The following is a 17,237-nucleotide window of genomic DNA, read 5'->3' on the forward strand; positions in this document are numbered from 1 at the left end:
GTTTGTGCTTGTTAATCTCATATTAGATAGACCATGAACATTATCAGAAATACCTCATAGAGATTTCAACATTCAGATTTATGTATACAAATGCCCTGCTATTTATTACCCCTGATTTTATATTAAACTTAAAAATTGAGAGATCAGTAAGCTTCTTTTACATTATTGATATTCTAAACCTTTTTGTAATAATGAACATGACATTATTTGTTTTCTAACATGAATAGTCTACTTTAAAATTATAAAAATATATTTGAAGATGTTTAAATGAAAAGATACGCAAATCTCTTTATGGAGCAAGATGGAACAAATTCATCAATAAATGAAAGAAACACTGAGGTAAATACTCTAATAATGGGAACAAAAGCAAGTTTTAAAAAGTTTATGTTCAAAGGGCTTTTTAAAATGTTATATACACTCATTTAAATTTAATTTTTTATTTTCAAAAGGGTTTTTCTAGTTAATCTGTAAACCAAGCGACAAAAATTTTCAGATGAGAAAATGAACAATAATTAAAATTCAAAGCAAATAGAAGGTTAACCTTGCTTCATAAATCTGTGTTCTCAAAATATTTAATCAGTTTATCTCAGGTCAAATAACCTGTTCATTTAAATACACTAAAATAAGAGTATATTTCAAGTTTTGGGCACATTGGTGAAATCCATGGCCACATATAATTCTAAAATACATGTTAATAATTATAAACTGTGCAGTCTTCATTATATGTGATATACATAATAACTATTTCATTTGTATTTGTAAATATTCCAATTTCTCAATAAAATATTTTAAAATTATTAGTTTAGTCTCTGATAAGCATCTTATTTCAGTAATACAACAAAAATTTAGATACTTTCACTTTGCTATCAGTAAAAACACATACAGCATTCATTAAAAAGACATAGCATTCATTAAAATAAGCATACTTTCTGAGTAGCAGAATGATTCTTTCTACAAATGTTTCCTAGCTACATTTGATATGCAGGCACTGAGCATTTAGGATTATGAGATAAAATGATGAATTAAAAAATAGTCCTGTGCAAAAGGTAGAAAGGGATAAATATTTAAACGTTCAATACCTGATAAGTTAAATGGCTACAAACTACTCATAGGGATGGCAGTAGTATAGTTACGGCAAGAGTTAATCTTGATTGTTTAATTTGTGGCAGACGCTGAATTTTTCCAGCCATATTATTCAGCATGTCCTATTTTCCTCACTTTATACATAAGAAACTGAACACTAGAGAGGTATTTTCCCAAGCTCATATGGCTAATAAGGGGTAGAACCAATCTCACATCTGTTACTTCTAAATATTTATCTATATTTCTTCTGCTAAATTCAAGCCAAACGTTATTGATCATTTACTGGACATGATGCTACTGCTGTAAACAAACAAACAAACAAAACAAAACATGATCAGGAACAAATTTTGTGTGTAATTCAGAATCACAAATATTATAATATGTCAAGGTAAATGTTACAGAAAACATGTAGATGGAAGCAGCACTCTCTAGAGGATTCAGGACAGCTTTCAGAAAAGTAGTCATTTAAGCTGAGGTTTAATTTCTTTATTCAGTATTATATATATTCTGTGTGTGTGTGTGTGTGTGTGTGTGTGTGTGTGTGTGTGCACGTTCACATGTGAGCACCACAGTGTATTTCAGGAGTGGACATCATTTGGCCAACAGACAAGGAACATTTTGAGGTAGGAGAATCCATCTGTGCAAAGGATTGTTCAGAAAAAACTAGATGTGGTTTGGGGAAACAGCAAATATAGGGTAAGAAGTTGGAATGGTAACCTGGGATCACATTGAAAATACTTAATGGACTTGTCTGAACATCCATCTTCTGGTAGGAGGAAGCTATCAGTCATTTTTAAATTATTACTGGAATAAAAACATGAGATGTGAGAGACTGAAATTGGGTTGCATCGGCATGATAGATAATGACCGAACTGAAAAATCTTGCAGTGGTAAGATGCAGAAGGCTCGCTATGAACTGGAAATAGGGAACGAGAGGTGAGATAAAATATTGGATGTTTAACTCAGTTCGATTCATAGATTATGATGCACTTACCAAGAAAAGGGAATAAAAAAAGAGAAACAAGGATGGTAGCCAGAAGAGAGATAAGAGGGTGAGAGCTTAAGGGGAAAAAACAACTAAATTTGGTTTGTATTGATGGAATATAATGTAATTAAGTAAGAAAAACAGAGTTAAAAATAATGAGTGTATCATTTAATTTGTTTTTAATGCTAAAGGATTTAGGATTTATAAATACAGAATTATTTCAAATTATAAATTTCTTAAACATTTTAAAAATAAGTAAGCATCAAGTAAAAACCTATAACATTTTGTTTATTCAAAATCAACATCAAAAACCAATTTTCTCTTCAAATAAAAGGCTGGAAATTATACATATATTTTGCTACTATTTCTATGTAATAGAGCACAATTTATATCTTTTCCACATGAATGAAAATTTGAACAAATAATTAGAGTTCATTTAAAGCATCATTGCAGAATATACGATTAGTCATTATATCAACAATCATGAAGAAAGAACAAAACAACTATTTTTTGAGGTAACAATATTTATTTTCCAAAATATTTTATAAATAAAAAATAAATTTTAAAAATGTCAATTACATAATGCAAGTTTTTCTTATTTTGAACTCTCCTACCTTCTTTAATATAGAATATTTCAGTGTACAACTTTAAAAAATAATAAAAAACATTTTTCTTTTCTTCAGTTCAGTTTCTTAATTTTTAAATAGATATTATCCCATGATATTTGGCACCACTCTTTCAATTAAGAGAGAACTTACTTCTCATTAACTCTTTATTCTGGCACATTCTAGCTCTAATCAACTAAAACTAAAGCCCCTATAAAGGTCTTCATAATTCAAACTATGTCGTATGTCTACATACCATTATTAAATTGTTGCTTCTATGCAAAGTTGTATTTTGCTGATTAGAATATTTCTGAATTATATCAATTTTTACTTAACTATACAAATACTAAAGGACATATTGAAAATAGAAATTATTAACATTGTACTGTCATACCTTTTTTGATAGTCTTATAAAAAATCAAACATGAAGCTTTCTTATTTAAACTATTTCTTTCCTCTTTCTTTTTTGCACAAATCTTAAACAGCCTTATAAATAGATCAGTATACCTGATAGATCAGTATTCCTTTATATTTCATTGTATATTGTATATATTGTCTTAAAGGACTTTAAAGTGGAGATTTCTTTGTAGTTTCTAAAAATACCAGAGCCAACTTACAGTAGTTTAAGAAACAAAAGCTGTGTTCTTTTTGCCTCTTAAAAGCATAGTTTGAAATACTGACATTAGTTGGTGAAAATATGAGATTTGAGTATTTTCACCACAACATTCTAAAATACTTTCGCTATATATATTTTTAAAAAGTGAGCCTTTAGTGCCGTTAAATGTTATCAAAGGGTCTAATTGAGAAGGTAAAGGTAAAGTTGTCTTACTGAACTTTAATGGGCTTCGGAGATTCTTAAGACACCTGTAACTATTATATTAATATTTCTGCATCCATAGGATTCATTTATGTAACAGAAGGGAACAGTTTTTTAGGCTGATAGAAAATTAATGGGATCACCTAATCCCGTGTATGATAGAGGCAATTCTTTGGTAATAATCTCTTAATGTTGGGCAACTGTGTATATTTCAATTTTAAGAAGATGGTAGACTTTGTAAAATATGGCAGAGTGAGAGATGTCCCCAGAAATCTCCCCTTGAAACAACAATAAACTGAACAACTAAAACTCAACAAAACACACACAGACACACACAAACTGCGAATGAGCACATCTGAGCATGGGATCTGCGCATAAGAGATACCACATGTCAAAACCCCAAGTGTGGGGCAGTGAATTGGGAGAAATAAAGAACATGCCTCTCACAACCTCAGGAGCTCCCCGTAGGAGAAGGGGAGAGGAAAAGGAGAGATTAATTCCCTGAAAAGTCCTGCGTGGAAAAGCTGTGAGCTCCCTGCGGTTGGTGGCAGGGCCTAGTCATTCAGGCAGAAGGTAGAGAAGTGGGATGGCAGAAAAACAACAGTTGATTTTAACAGCAAGTTTGCAAAACCAAAGCTGAGCCGCAGCTCCCAACTCCTAAACCAAAGGGCCTTCCCTCCATACCCTCCAGACCCAATGCTGCAGAATCCTAAGGGAATATGAGCTAATGCTACCAAAACTGTTGCTAACACTGGCAGGGACAGAAACTGAGGGTAGTGGCCGTGATTAAATACCTATCAGAAAATAAAAAGGCATTTTAAAGGCTTTATATAAAGCAGGGATCCCAGAAGCTTAGACACCACCTACTGGAAATCAAAGAATATATATATTATGTATTATATATATATATATATATATATATATATACACACACACATTATATTTTATATATTATATAGATATAGATATAGATATAGATATAGATATAGATATAGATGATATAGATATAGACATAATAAAACTTCCTTCTAGAAAAAAGCAGAATACATTTCCGTTAATGCCCAGAAAAATAAATAGTCCATTAAACATCATGAACAACCAAAGAGACATGGCAGCTCAGAAAGAAAGAGAACCATCTCCAGAAAATAAGCTTACAGACATAGAAATATGGAATTTGATTGACAGAGAATTCAGGATGGTACTTCTGAAAAAATTCAGTGAATTCTGAAACAAGTAATATCAACAATTTCAGGAACTGAAAAAAAAATCTAGTTGAGCAGAGCAAGGAGATTCAACCCTTCAAAAAAACCCAAATAGAACTACTGGAAACAAACAAACAAACAAAAAAGACTGCCAGATTTGAAAAAAGAACTAGCAAGCTTGGAAAATAGAGTCGACCAAATGGAGGAAAGGATCAGTGATATTGAACACAGAATTTAGAAATCAATTAGAAGGAAGAAGAAGGAAACTGAAGAGCAAAAAATAATGAAAGAGAAATTCAAGAACTAGCTGATACCATCAGGAAAGGAAACATAAGAATAATGAGCATTATCAAAGGCAAGGTACAGGAGCAGGGACTAGAAAGCATTTTCAGAATAAGTAGACGAGAATTTTCCAAATCTAAGGAATGAGCTGGAGCTTGGAATTCAAGAAATCAACAGAAAACTCAATTATCTCGACCCCCAAAAAAAGCCTTCAATAAGACACATTGTATTAAAATTATCAAAAGTCAATGATAAAGACAGAATTCTCAGGCCAGCCAAGGAGAAGAAAATGGTAATGTATAAAGGAAAACCCATTAGATTATTCCAGAGTTCTCAGCTCAAAACTAACAAAGCAGAAAGGAATGGAATCAAACATTTAAACAATTAAGTGAAAGGAACTACCAACCTAGAATAACATATCCAGCTAAGCTCTCCTTTAAACATGAAGGAGAAGTTAGGAACTTTCTGGACATACAAAAATCGAGGGAATTTTCCACCATGAGGTCTGCGCTACAGGAAATACTGAAAGGAGCCAATTCAAGTTAAAAAAAAAAAAGGCAAAAAAGAAAAAAAAAACATAATTGGGAGTATGGTGACTATCACACAAAAAGAAGCAGAGTGCAACCTTTACTAAGAACAGGGCATTATAAGCTTACACAATAAAAAGAGATTTGCTATAGGAAGATAATAATGAACATTCAGCATATATAGGGGCAGACTGAGATAACAATGACTGAAAAGAGGAGGATTCAAAGATCCAAATTCACAAAGGTGAATGGAGATAAGGCACATACAGAAGAAAATGAACGACTGAATATATAACTATCCTTTACATATTCATAATGTTAACCACACATAGAAGATTTAGAAGTGAAGTATATAACATAAAAGAAGAACCAGAGGAAAAATCTACAAAAGCCAACCAAAATAAAGAAAACAGAAACACAAGGACAAGAAAGTAAGGAAAACACCAAGCTACCAGAAAACAAAAGATAAAATGGCTATAAGAAGGCTTCATATTTTAATAATCACCCTAAATGTAAATGAACTTAACTCACCAATAAAAAAGGCACAGAGTTGCAGAATGGCTCAAAAGCAAAACCCAACAATAGTCTGCCTTCAGGAGGAAAATCTAAGCTCCAAAGACAAATATAGACTCAAAATGGCATTCAGAGAATTGTGGGAGTAGCAGTACTAATATCAGATGAAATAGACTTCAAAATAAAAAAGGTAAAGAAAGATATTGAGAGACAGTTCATAATGATGAAGAGAATCATGCAACAAGAAGACATAACACTTATTAATATCTATGCTTCCAATTAGGAAGCCACAATATATGTAAAGCTATTACTAACAGAACTAAAGATAGGAAACACACCACAACACTATCATAGTAGAGGACCTAAATATCCACTGTTGAATATGGACAGATGATCCAAACAGAAAATCAATAAGGAAATAACATCCTTAAATGACACATTAGACTAACTGGACATAATTGACATTTACAGAGACTTCCATCCCCAAATAGCTGTTTATACATTCTTCTCTAGTGAACATGTAACATTCTCAAGAATCGACCACATACTGGTCGATTCACATACTGGGACACAGAAAAAGCCTCAACAAATATAAGAGGGTTGAAATCATAACAACTATATTCTCCGATCATAATACTTTGAACTAGAGATCAAGTGCAAAAAAAAAAAAAAAGCAGGATGAACCACAAATACATGGAGATTAAACAACATGCTACTGAAGAATAATTGAGTCAGAGAAGAAATAAAAAGAGAGATCAAAAGATACATAGAAATGAATGATAATGATAGTACAATATATTAAAACTTTTGAGACATGGCAAAAGTGGTTGTAAGAGAAAAGTTCTTAAACTACAGGCCTATCTACAAAACAAGAATGAGCCCATATAAACAGTCTAACACTTCATATTAAAAAATTAAAAAGGGAAGAACAAATGAAACCTAAAGTCAGCAGAGCAGAAAAAAAACATCAAAATTAGGGCAGAAATAAATGAAATTGAAAACAAACAAACAAAAAGAAGAAAAAAAATAAATGCAAAAAGAGCTGGTTCTTTGAAAAGGTTCATAAAATTGACAAACCTCTTTCTAGATTTAGTAAAGAAAAACAGAAAGGCACAAATAAACAAAACAAGGGATGAAAAGGGGGAAATTATGACTGACATTGCAGGAATACAAAAGACCATATAAAAATACTATGAAAAATTATATAACACCAAATTTAATAACCTGGAAGAAATGGACCAGTACTCAGAAAAATAAAAACTTCCTTGATTGAATCAATAACTGGAAAATATAAATAGACCCATCAGCAATATGAAAATTGAAACAATCATCAAAAACCTACTGCAAAGTAAAAGTTCAGGACCAGATGGCTTCACCAGTGAATTAAAAGAAGATTTAATACTTATTGTCCTCAAACTCTTCCAAAAAATCGAAGAAGAAGCAATACTTTCCAACTCATTTCATGAAGCCAATATTACCCTGATATCAAAAGTTGGCAAAGATAACACACAAAAAAGAAAACTACATATCAATATCTCTCATGAACACAGATGCAAAAATCCTAAATTAGATAGTAGTGAACCAAATACAGCAACATATTAAAAAGATTATGCACCACAATCTAGCGGGTTTCATTCCAGAAGCACAGGGATGGTTCAAGATACACAGATAGATTAACGTGATACACCACATAAACAAATTAAAAAGTAAGAATCATATGATTATATCAATAGGTGCAGAAAAAGCCTTCAACAAGATACAACATTCATTTATGACCAAAACACTTAACAAAATTGGTATAGCAGGAAAGTATCTTAACATAATAAAGGCCATATATGAAAAACTCTCAGCGAACATTATACTTAATGGTGAAAAACTAAAAACCTTCCCTCTAAGATTAGGAACAAGGCAAGGCTGTCCACTATCGCCACTGTTATTCAATATAATAGTGCAATATAATGGGTGCAATCAGGCAAAAGAAAGGTATAAAAGGCATCTAAATAGGTAACAAAGAAATCAAACTGTCACTATTTGCAGATACATGATTCTCTATATAGAAAATCCTAAAGACTCCACAAGAACACTACTGGAAATAATAAGTAATACAGTAAACTCTCTGGATACAAAATCAAAGTTTAAAAATCCATAGAGTTCCTATACTCTGATAATGAAGTGTCAGACAAAGAAGTGGACAAAATTATTCCTTTTGCAATTGCAACAAAGAATAAAATACTAGAAGTAAATTTAACGAAACATGTGAAGGACCTAAATAATGAAAACTACAAGGCCCTATCCAAAGAAATTGAACAAGATACAAAGAAATGGAAAGATACTCTATGTTCTAGGATTAGAAGAATCAACATAGTTAAAATGACCATATTACCTAAAGCATTATACAGATTTAATGCAAACCCCATCAAAATCCTATTGGCATTTTTTAAAGAAATAGAACAAAAAATCATCAGATTTGTATGGAAGTAACAAAGATGCCAAATTGCCAAAGCCACCCGGAAAAACAAGAATGAGGCTTCAGGCATCACTGTTTTTGACTTAAAATTATATTACAAAGCTAAAACGGCATGGTATTGGGAGAAAAACATATACATGGACCAGTGGAACAAAACTGAGAGCCTAGAAGTAAACCCATATTTACGCATACAAATAATTTTCAACAAAAATGCCAACAACATACAGTGGATAAAGGAAAAGCTACCTGCAAAAGAATGAAACTAGGCTGTTATCTATCACCATACATCAAAATTAACTCAAAATAGATTACGGACCTGATTATAAGACCTGAAATAATAAAATATATAGAAGAAAACATAGGAACTAAACTCAAGGACCTTGGACTTAAAGAATATTTTATGAATTTGACCTCAAAAGCAAGGGAAATAAAAGCAAAAATAAATGAATGGGACTACATCAAACTAAAAAGCTTCTGCTTAGCAAAATAAATTGTCAACATGGGCAAAAGACAATCATTTGATTAGGAAAATATATTTGCAAGCAATACCTCCAATAAGGGCCTAATATCCAAAATATACAAAGAAGTCATACAACTCAATAACAACAAAAAGCAAATTATTTAATCCAAAAATGGGCAGAGGTCCTGAACAGATACTTCTCCCTAGAGAACATTCAAATGGCCAACAAATATTTGAAAAGATGCTCAACATCGCTAGCTATTAGGGAAATGGAAATCAAAACCAAAATGAGATACCATCTCACACCTGTTATGATAGCTATAATCAACAGGTCAAGTAATAACAAATGCTGGAGAGGATGTGGAGAAAAAGGAACCCTCATACACTGTTGGTGGGGCTGCAAATTGGTACAGCCACTATGGAAAACAGTATGGAGTTTCTTCAAAAAACTGAGAATTGATTTATCATATGGTCCAGCAATATCTCTACTAGGTATTTACCTCAAAGACTTGAAAATCCATATCTAAAAAGATATTTTCCCACCGATGATCATAGCAGCCTTATTCACAGTTGCCAGGACATGGAAGCAACTGAAGTGTATAATGATAGATAATTGACTAAAAAACTGTGGTACATATATCCAATGAAATATTATTCAGCCATAAAAAGAGATGAAATACTGCCATTTGCGACAACATGGATGGACCTTGAGATAATCATGCTAAGTGAAATAGGCCAGAGGGAAAAAGTTAAAAATCACATAATATCACTTACATGTGGGATATAAACCTAAAAGCAACAAATGAACAATCTTTAAACAGTTATAAAGAGTTTGCTTTTATTTATCTTGCTTTTGAGGTCAAATTCATAAAATATTCTTTAAGTCCAATCAAACAGAGACTCATGGACATGGACTATAGACTAGTGATTACCAGAGGGTAGGGGATGGGGAAGGTAGGGGTAGAGAGATGGGTAAAGGGGATCAAATATATGGTAGCTGAAGGAAACTGGACTGGGTGGTAAACACAATAGAATATACAGATTTAAAATCATAAGATACACATGAAAATCGTAGAATTGTATTAACCAATGTTACCCCAATAAACTTAATTAAAACAAAAATTGGGACAGAGCAGTCATTCCAGGGGATCTGCCTTTCCCTTATTGCTTCTTAAAACTCTGGCATGTTTGTAGTAGGCCAGATCTTTGGACTGTCTAAACCAACATTGTCTTCTGAACAACTGTTTGCAAAGCTAACATTTCAATTCTGATTACAAAAACTAATTATTATGGACTATGTTGATGCAAGAAACATCCAAACCTATAGAGAATTTTTATAAGGGTTTGCGCCGAACTGACAACACGTGCCATGGAGCACGATCTCAAATGCTCTGAAAAATAACAGTTTTGCAGCTTCTTTTATGCATTTGAAATTAAGGAGCGAATGTAAGGAAGATTACATGGAGCTAAGAGAAAAGCAAGGTGAAATTTGGCTAACGGGATCATGAAAATCATGTGCTCTTTGAGGGTGGTTACAAAGTCGTGTTAACCTAGATGCACACAAAAAAAGGCAAAGGTAAAACTTTCACTAAAGAAATTTTGTGTCTGTTGCATGACTACTCACCATGATCTGTCCAGTTAGATATTTTCATTCAAATCTCTCTCTCTCTCTGAGGTTTTTTTCATAGAATCAAATCCTGCTTCTTTGTCCACAACTCTTTCTGAAGATAGACTCAGTAACTACTATCCTTATACAATGTAGGGGAGGAAGAAACTTTTCTCTACCCTCCTAGATTCATTCCACTGGTCTAATAATTAAATTAATATGAATCAGATTAACAAGAAAAAATAACCAAATTCAGTAAATATGTACACATGGGAACCCCACACACATGAGAGAATCAGAGACTCTACATCCATGAATGGTTCAGCTAATGAAAGTTATATTGATGTAAGAATGTCCAAACCTGTAGAGAATTTTTATGTTTATTTGAGCAAAAATGATGACATTCTTTGAAGCAAATCCCAAATGCTCCAGAAAATGACAGTTTTGGAGTTATTTTTCTGTATTTGGAATTAAGGAGGGAACTTATGGAAGGTTACATGAAACTGTGATAGGATGGTTAACAAGATTATGTGCTCCCTTGAGAGTGGTAACACTTTCCTTCTCCTTATAAGGGTATGAAAAAGAGAATTACTTCTGATATTTCGAAAATAGGTAACCTAGATGCACACAACAATGGACAGGGCTTGCTTAAGGCAAAGATAAACCTTTATAGTCCTGTGATGTGACTACCCACCAGGACCCACCCAATTAGGAATTTATGATCAGGTCACCTTATAACGTTACCTTCTGTCACTGAACTTGTCAGATTTATAACATAGCCCTTTTTTTTGTTGCTTGTTTGCAGTTAAAATGAAGTATCTATGGCATTCTGAGCTAAGGATGAGGTAAGGTACCTCGGAGCTTCAAAGGGTCATTGCAAGATCATAATGATGATGTTCAGTAATTAAGAGTTTGTCCTGTCATATAGATAGATTAAAAAAAAAAAGGTACTTTTAGTGATAACTTGTTATGGGCAAGACCCCTTATATAATTCTTTAAAAAAGAGGTAAAAGTTTCTGAGTCTGCAGGGTCTTGATTGCCTTCAGGTCAATATAATTCAGATGCTAAAGTGGTACATTTTTGGTGGCTTTTTCTGAACCCCTACAATTGCCAAAGAACAATTCAGCTTGTCAGCTTGTTAGCACCAATAGAAATGTTTTTTTTTCTATTCATGTACTTATCCCTTCTTTTCTTATAAAATCACCTTCCCATCACCCTGCAATCATGACACTATTTGGGTTCCTGACTGAATCAGTGTTGTTTGAATTGCAATTCTTTGATCCCAAATATACACTTATTGCTACACATTTTGGCTTTTTTAATTTTAGGTTACCATAATCTTAACTTTCCTATTTTCTTTCTTAAATTAACCTGAGATAATTTCTGTTACTTGTACACCAAGAAATAAACAGCCCAAGCACATTTGTCCAGATGATACAAAATATTCCCAAATATTTAAGAGCCTTTAAACAGTTATAAAGAGCTTGAAAGAGAAAGGTCAGTATGTCCAACAAAGACTAGCTAATAAGATGAGCGTGGAACATCTAAGCAAGGCAAATAAAAATGGAAATCTTAGGTAAGTAATTCCAGAATACTCTATTAACTTCACTTCTCACAAATTATTACTTTTTTAAAAAAATATAACTAATGGGGGATTTACAGTGTAACCCCCTCTGTAAACTTCATGCTTATTAGTATATGTTTTTATCCTAAATAATAGCATATAAGATTCTCATTTCAACAAGTAGAGATACAAAATAGTTATGCTAAAAATCTGCATAATTAAAAAATAATTATATGTCTGAACCAAATTGTTTAATCATTCAAAAATACTCATTTAGTGCCTATCACTTGCCAGGCACTGTGTTAGATGTTCGGTAGATTAGTACAACAGGGGTATACAGGCCTAACATTCCAAGCCAAACACTGAAATCAAGATTTTGAATAGATAACCTTAATTAAAGATCTATGCTTTACAAAATATTGTTCCAAGAAGCCTTGTGTTTGTCTAGAGTCTATACATTACAATAAAACCTAGTACACCAAGATTCATAGTTCTATCTTTACATATTCTTCCTAGGTAGAATTAAAGCTCCTTGAAAAAAAGTGATTGCATTATTGACCTCTGTATATTCACGAATGTAGCAAGATGCTTGGATCCAGGCAGGTGCTAAGTGACTCTTGGGGGAATGAATACATATCAGTGGAAGTCTGACGGGTTTTTCTTTATGTGTTTCAAGGCTTCTGTGGTCTCTGTGATGGCTACCTGTTCTTTCCTAAGAATAATGGAGAATGTATGGTAGTTTTTACTGTTACCAATGAGAGTCAAAGGAGATTTTGAAAGAGCAAATAAATCAACCAATGAGAAATCATATATATATATATATATATATATATATATATATATATATATATATATATATGTTAGTGGGGTGGAAAGCCATTTTGTTTTATGTTTTTACTGTACTAATGAGAATGACATGTCCCGAGAGGTAGTGACTTTTCAATGCCACACAAGGCTTATTTCATAGAGGTCGAATTAGAGAAAGATGAACAGAATGGAGGCGGGTGATAAGTGGAGAAACTGAAAGCCGGAGAGGAGAGTCAGAACCGTGGAGGAAATGAGAGGCTGAGTTGGCAGTCCCGGGTTTAGGGAAGGAGAAGATTTTTTAAAATTGTTTTTGTTGCAGACAGTGACTAAAGGGGAGGTTTGTCTATTGTTAGAAGAAGGAAGTCAGAATAGAGGTGTTGTGGAGTAGGTTTGTTTAAAACAGAAATTAAAGACAGACTTTTCTGAGAGAAGAAATAACACCTGTAAATGAAATGCTGTTTTTGCAATTTCCATTGCTAGCAGTTCTTCTGCTAGGTGGTAACAACGAAGATGGTAAGAACTCTGGCCACTGCTCAGTTGGGTGCAAGTGTGTGTGTGTGTGTGTGTGTGTGTGTGTGTGTGTGTGTGTGTGTGTGTCCACATACCTGGAGACTGAGAATAACAGCATAGAGAATAACAGCATAATTCTGTTCTGAGCATCCCTGACTCTGGTACTCTGCACTTCTGATGGTTGTATATAAAGTGTGGGGTCCTGGGACAGTCAAATGTCTGTTGAGGTAACTATGGCTTCCCTTTCCTCCAGATTCTGAGTTTTCCCTCTCTAGCAACTTTCTTTCTCCATTCCCTCTCCATTTCAATGCCTTTTTTTCTCAATTTATCTGTTCTTTTGCTACAGTCTTCCAGGAGCAGATCTCCTTCCAAACCATCCACATCTTATCTCTACAACCATTCCTGGACACAAAGTTGGAGCTTAGCTTGGTTGGTAGACTTGCAGACTCATGGCTGGGAGAGCCACTATGGCAGATTCATGGCTGGAAGAGCCACTATGGCAGATTCATTTTTCTGAGGCCTTGGTCAAAGGGCAACTTCAGTAAAAAGGAGATGATGGAACTGGAAGGTTTTTTCCACAGACTCTATAATGAATTACTTCACATAATTAACAACTGTGCCAGCCAATGGAAGTTGGAATGTGAGTTCAATTCCCAAAATGGGGAGGTCAAATATGGGTGGGATGTGTATGTCTCAATGAGATTTTTACTCCGATTTTTTCCCTAATCAGTCTCTGTCTATACATTTTTTGTAACGCATTGCATTTCATTCACCCTAGATTATTTTAATGACAACTCCCTAATACTAAGTCTTTCCTTATTCTCTTGCCCTCACCATTTATCACCTTTTTCAAAAAAAATTTTGCCCCCTCCGTCATGCCATTTATTTTTTTCTCCACAATTAACTACCACCAATTCTCTCTTTTCTGAAACTCTGATCAAACCAACTTTTTTCCATTGCCTCAACCCTCCAACTTCTCCCTTCTACTTCCTTCTTTTGCTTCCACTTGTTTAATCATTTTTACTCCCTCTTCCCTCTAATTCATAACCCTTCTTCAGATCCCTTTGTGGTACAGATGACAGGAGGCTGTGAGCTGCACTCTAGGGAAATCAAGGAAGGCTTTGTGCAGTTTGCTTATTAAGGGTGAGAGCTCATGAACTTCTGGAACAATTCATGGTTGCCATCTCCAAAGGGTGGAACTAGAGGGTGGAACTAGAGCTCAGCAGGTGTGCAGACTATTTAATCAGTATAAGGGTGTCAAGAAAATAACACATGAACACCTCAGTGACACTTGTCCATGTTTCCTCTTGGGTCTACTTGATGCAGGAAAGGCAGAGGATAAGAAGGAGCAAAGAAGAAGAGGGATAATGGGTGATGGACTTCCAGAGTGGGAAAGATATTTCTGTCTAAACGGATGTGAAGCTGTGAATGTCCAATTTTGTGTTAGAGTTCTCATCTGAATATCTTTCCTGTCCTCTGCAGTAAGACCAGAGGCCTGGCTATCCACTGATCCCTATCCTGGTTCTGACCATCAGATGCTAGTTTGTTATGTCTCTGGCTTCTACCCAAAGCTGATTTGGGCTATGTGGAATGGAGGTGAGCAGGTACAACAAGGCACTCAGCAAAATGATGTCTTGCCCAGCGCTGATGAGACATGGTATCTTAGGATTTTCTTGGATGTGGAAACCATCAAGACATCTGGCCTATCTTGCTGAGTGAGACACAGTAGTCTTGGAGGCAAGTATATCATCCTCTGTTTGGGTAAGAAGGAACTGGGACCCAATTGGGAAAGGGAGTAAGTGGTCCTCAAGCAGAGCAGGAGAGGCAAATGAAAAATTAGTTATCTATGGACTCCAGACCCCAAAAGAGTGAACATAATTAATTCAAGAATAAAAGAGCTAAAAATGAGAGACCTGCATATGTGGGAAGATTTTGAGGGTTAGGTGAATGATTTCTCCCTGAGGAGGGATGAGAGAAGAAATAGGAAGAAAGGTGTTTGTTGAAGTAGAGACTCAAATGAAAAAAAGTAATACCTGGGAAATGTACTAACCAGGGGGTGGTTTGAAATGACACCCTTGTATGTAGCCAAACCCATGGAACACCACAACTTCGTGGGCTTGATTATCTTGGCAGTGATGATGCCACTGATGCTTCTGATAGGTCTTTGCACTTTGGCTTAGGAAGTGCTGGTGAGTTCTTTGTGTCTACTTTTCTTGCCCTTTTACCCACTTCCCACTTGTCTTCCCATTTTTTTTCTGTCCTCAGTTTTCCTCTTTCCAGTCCCCTTCCTTCTTTTTTTAAATTAAATTAATTGGGGTGACATGGGTTAATAAAATTGTATAGGTTTCAAGCATATAATTCTATAATACATCACATGTATATTGAATTGTGTGTTTACCTACAAAAGTTAAATTTCATTGTTACCATATATTTGACCTTGTTTACTCTTATCTACCTCTTCCCCCTTTCCCTCTGGTAATCATTAAACTATTGTCTGTGTCTACAAGTCTCTGTCTTGTTCGTTTGTTGCTTTCAGTTTTATGTTCCACGTATGAGTAAAATCATATGATTCTCAATGTTTTCTGACTTATTTTGCTTAGCATGATAATCTCAAGGTCCATAGATGTTGTTGCAAATGGCAATATTTCATCCTATAAATAAATATAAATATTCCATTTATATAAGTACCGCATCTTCTTTATCCAATCATCTATCAAAGGTTCCTTCAGTTGTTTCCATGTCTTGACCACCTCAGTGAACATTAGGGTGCATATATCTTTAAAAATAAACACTTTCAAATTTTTAGAATAGATACCCAGAGGCAAGATTGCTGGGTCATTTGGTAATCCTATTCTTAATTTTTTGAGGAACCCTCATACTGTTTTCTACAGTGGCTGTACCAATTTACATTCCCACCAGCAGTATATGAGGGTTCCTTTTCCCCACAACAACCAAGACTTGTTATTACTTGTCTGATTGATGATAGACATTCTAACAGGTGAGTGAAGCTGAGCATCTTTTCGTATTTCTGTTGGCCATTTGTACATTTCCTTGGGAGAAGTATCTGTTCAGGTCCTCCATCCATTTTTTAATTAGATTGTTTATTTTACTCTTCATATCTCACCTCTATCTCATGCAGAATAACTCCATCTCTGTTCTTATTAGGACACATGGTGACCCTCCTCTCACTCTTAGTTTCTTGCAATGAAATTCCAGTGTTTAAGGACTCAGGATGCAACATGATGATGATGTCCTTTCAACTCCCCTTTTATAACTTTTGTTATTGTTATTTGTTTATGCTTGATCAGTTGTTAATACAAGCTAAATGTAATATTGCAGTAAATTTTTTTCTGACCTGTGGTCCGAGATTTTAAAACTCATATTTTAACTCTGGATAGAATGAGGTCATAACAACCTCTACATATTCAAAAACTAATGGAATTCCAGTCTATTTCAGATGTCGTTTCCTTCTGGGGATTTTCCCTGATTCACAAGTGGAAGCAGTGTCTGAACTCCAATCACGCTTCTCTAAATCTACTTCTCACTTTCTATCTTTTGTTGCTGCTATGTAGGTCCCACTTATTCTTGTAATTTTTAAGCTTTGTGAGAGAATAGTTCATATCTTTTTAATATTGTATCATTGACAGAGTGTATTAAATGCATGTATTATTTTCTCACTAAAAATCTGTGTGGAATTTATGCCAAATATATAGTCTTCTCTTATTCTTTACCTTTCTGACAGGTTTGTAGTAGCTGAGACATTTCATGCTCTTTTTGTTAAAAGTCTTCACACTTTGCTACTTTCTTTG

At 34.2% G+C, this 17,237-nt stretch overlaps 1 pseudogene; it reads left to right on the forward strand.

The window, feature by feature from the left end:
• The first annotated feature begins 13,370 nt into the window (after window positions 1-13,370).
• LOC107499711 lies at window positions 13,371-16,636 on the forward strand (annotated as a pseudogene).
• Window positions 16,637-17,237: the final 601 nt, after the last annotated feature.

Source organism: Rousettus aegyptiacus, unplaced genomic scaffold (genome assembly GCF_014176215.1).
Source record: "Rousettus aegyptiacus isolate mRouAeg1 unplaced genomic scaffold, mRouAeg1.p scaffold_m13_p_17, whole genome shotgun sequence".
Taxonomy (NCBI): Eukaryota; Metazoa; Chordata; class Mammalia; order Chiroptera; family Pteropodidae; genus Rousettus; species Rousettus aegyptiacus.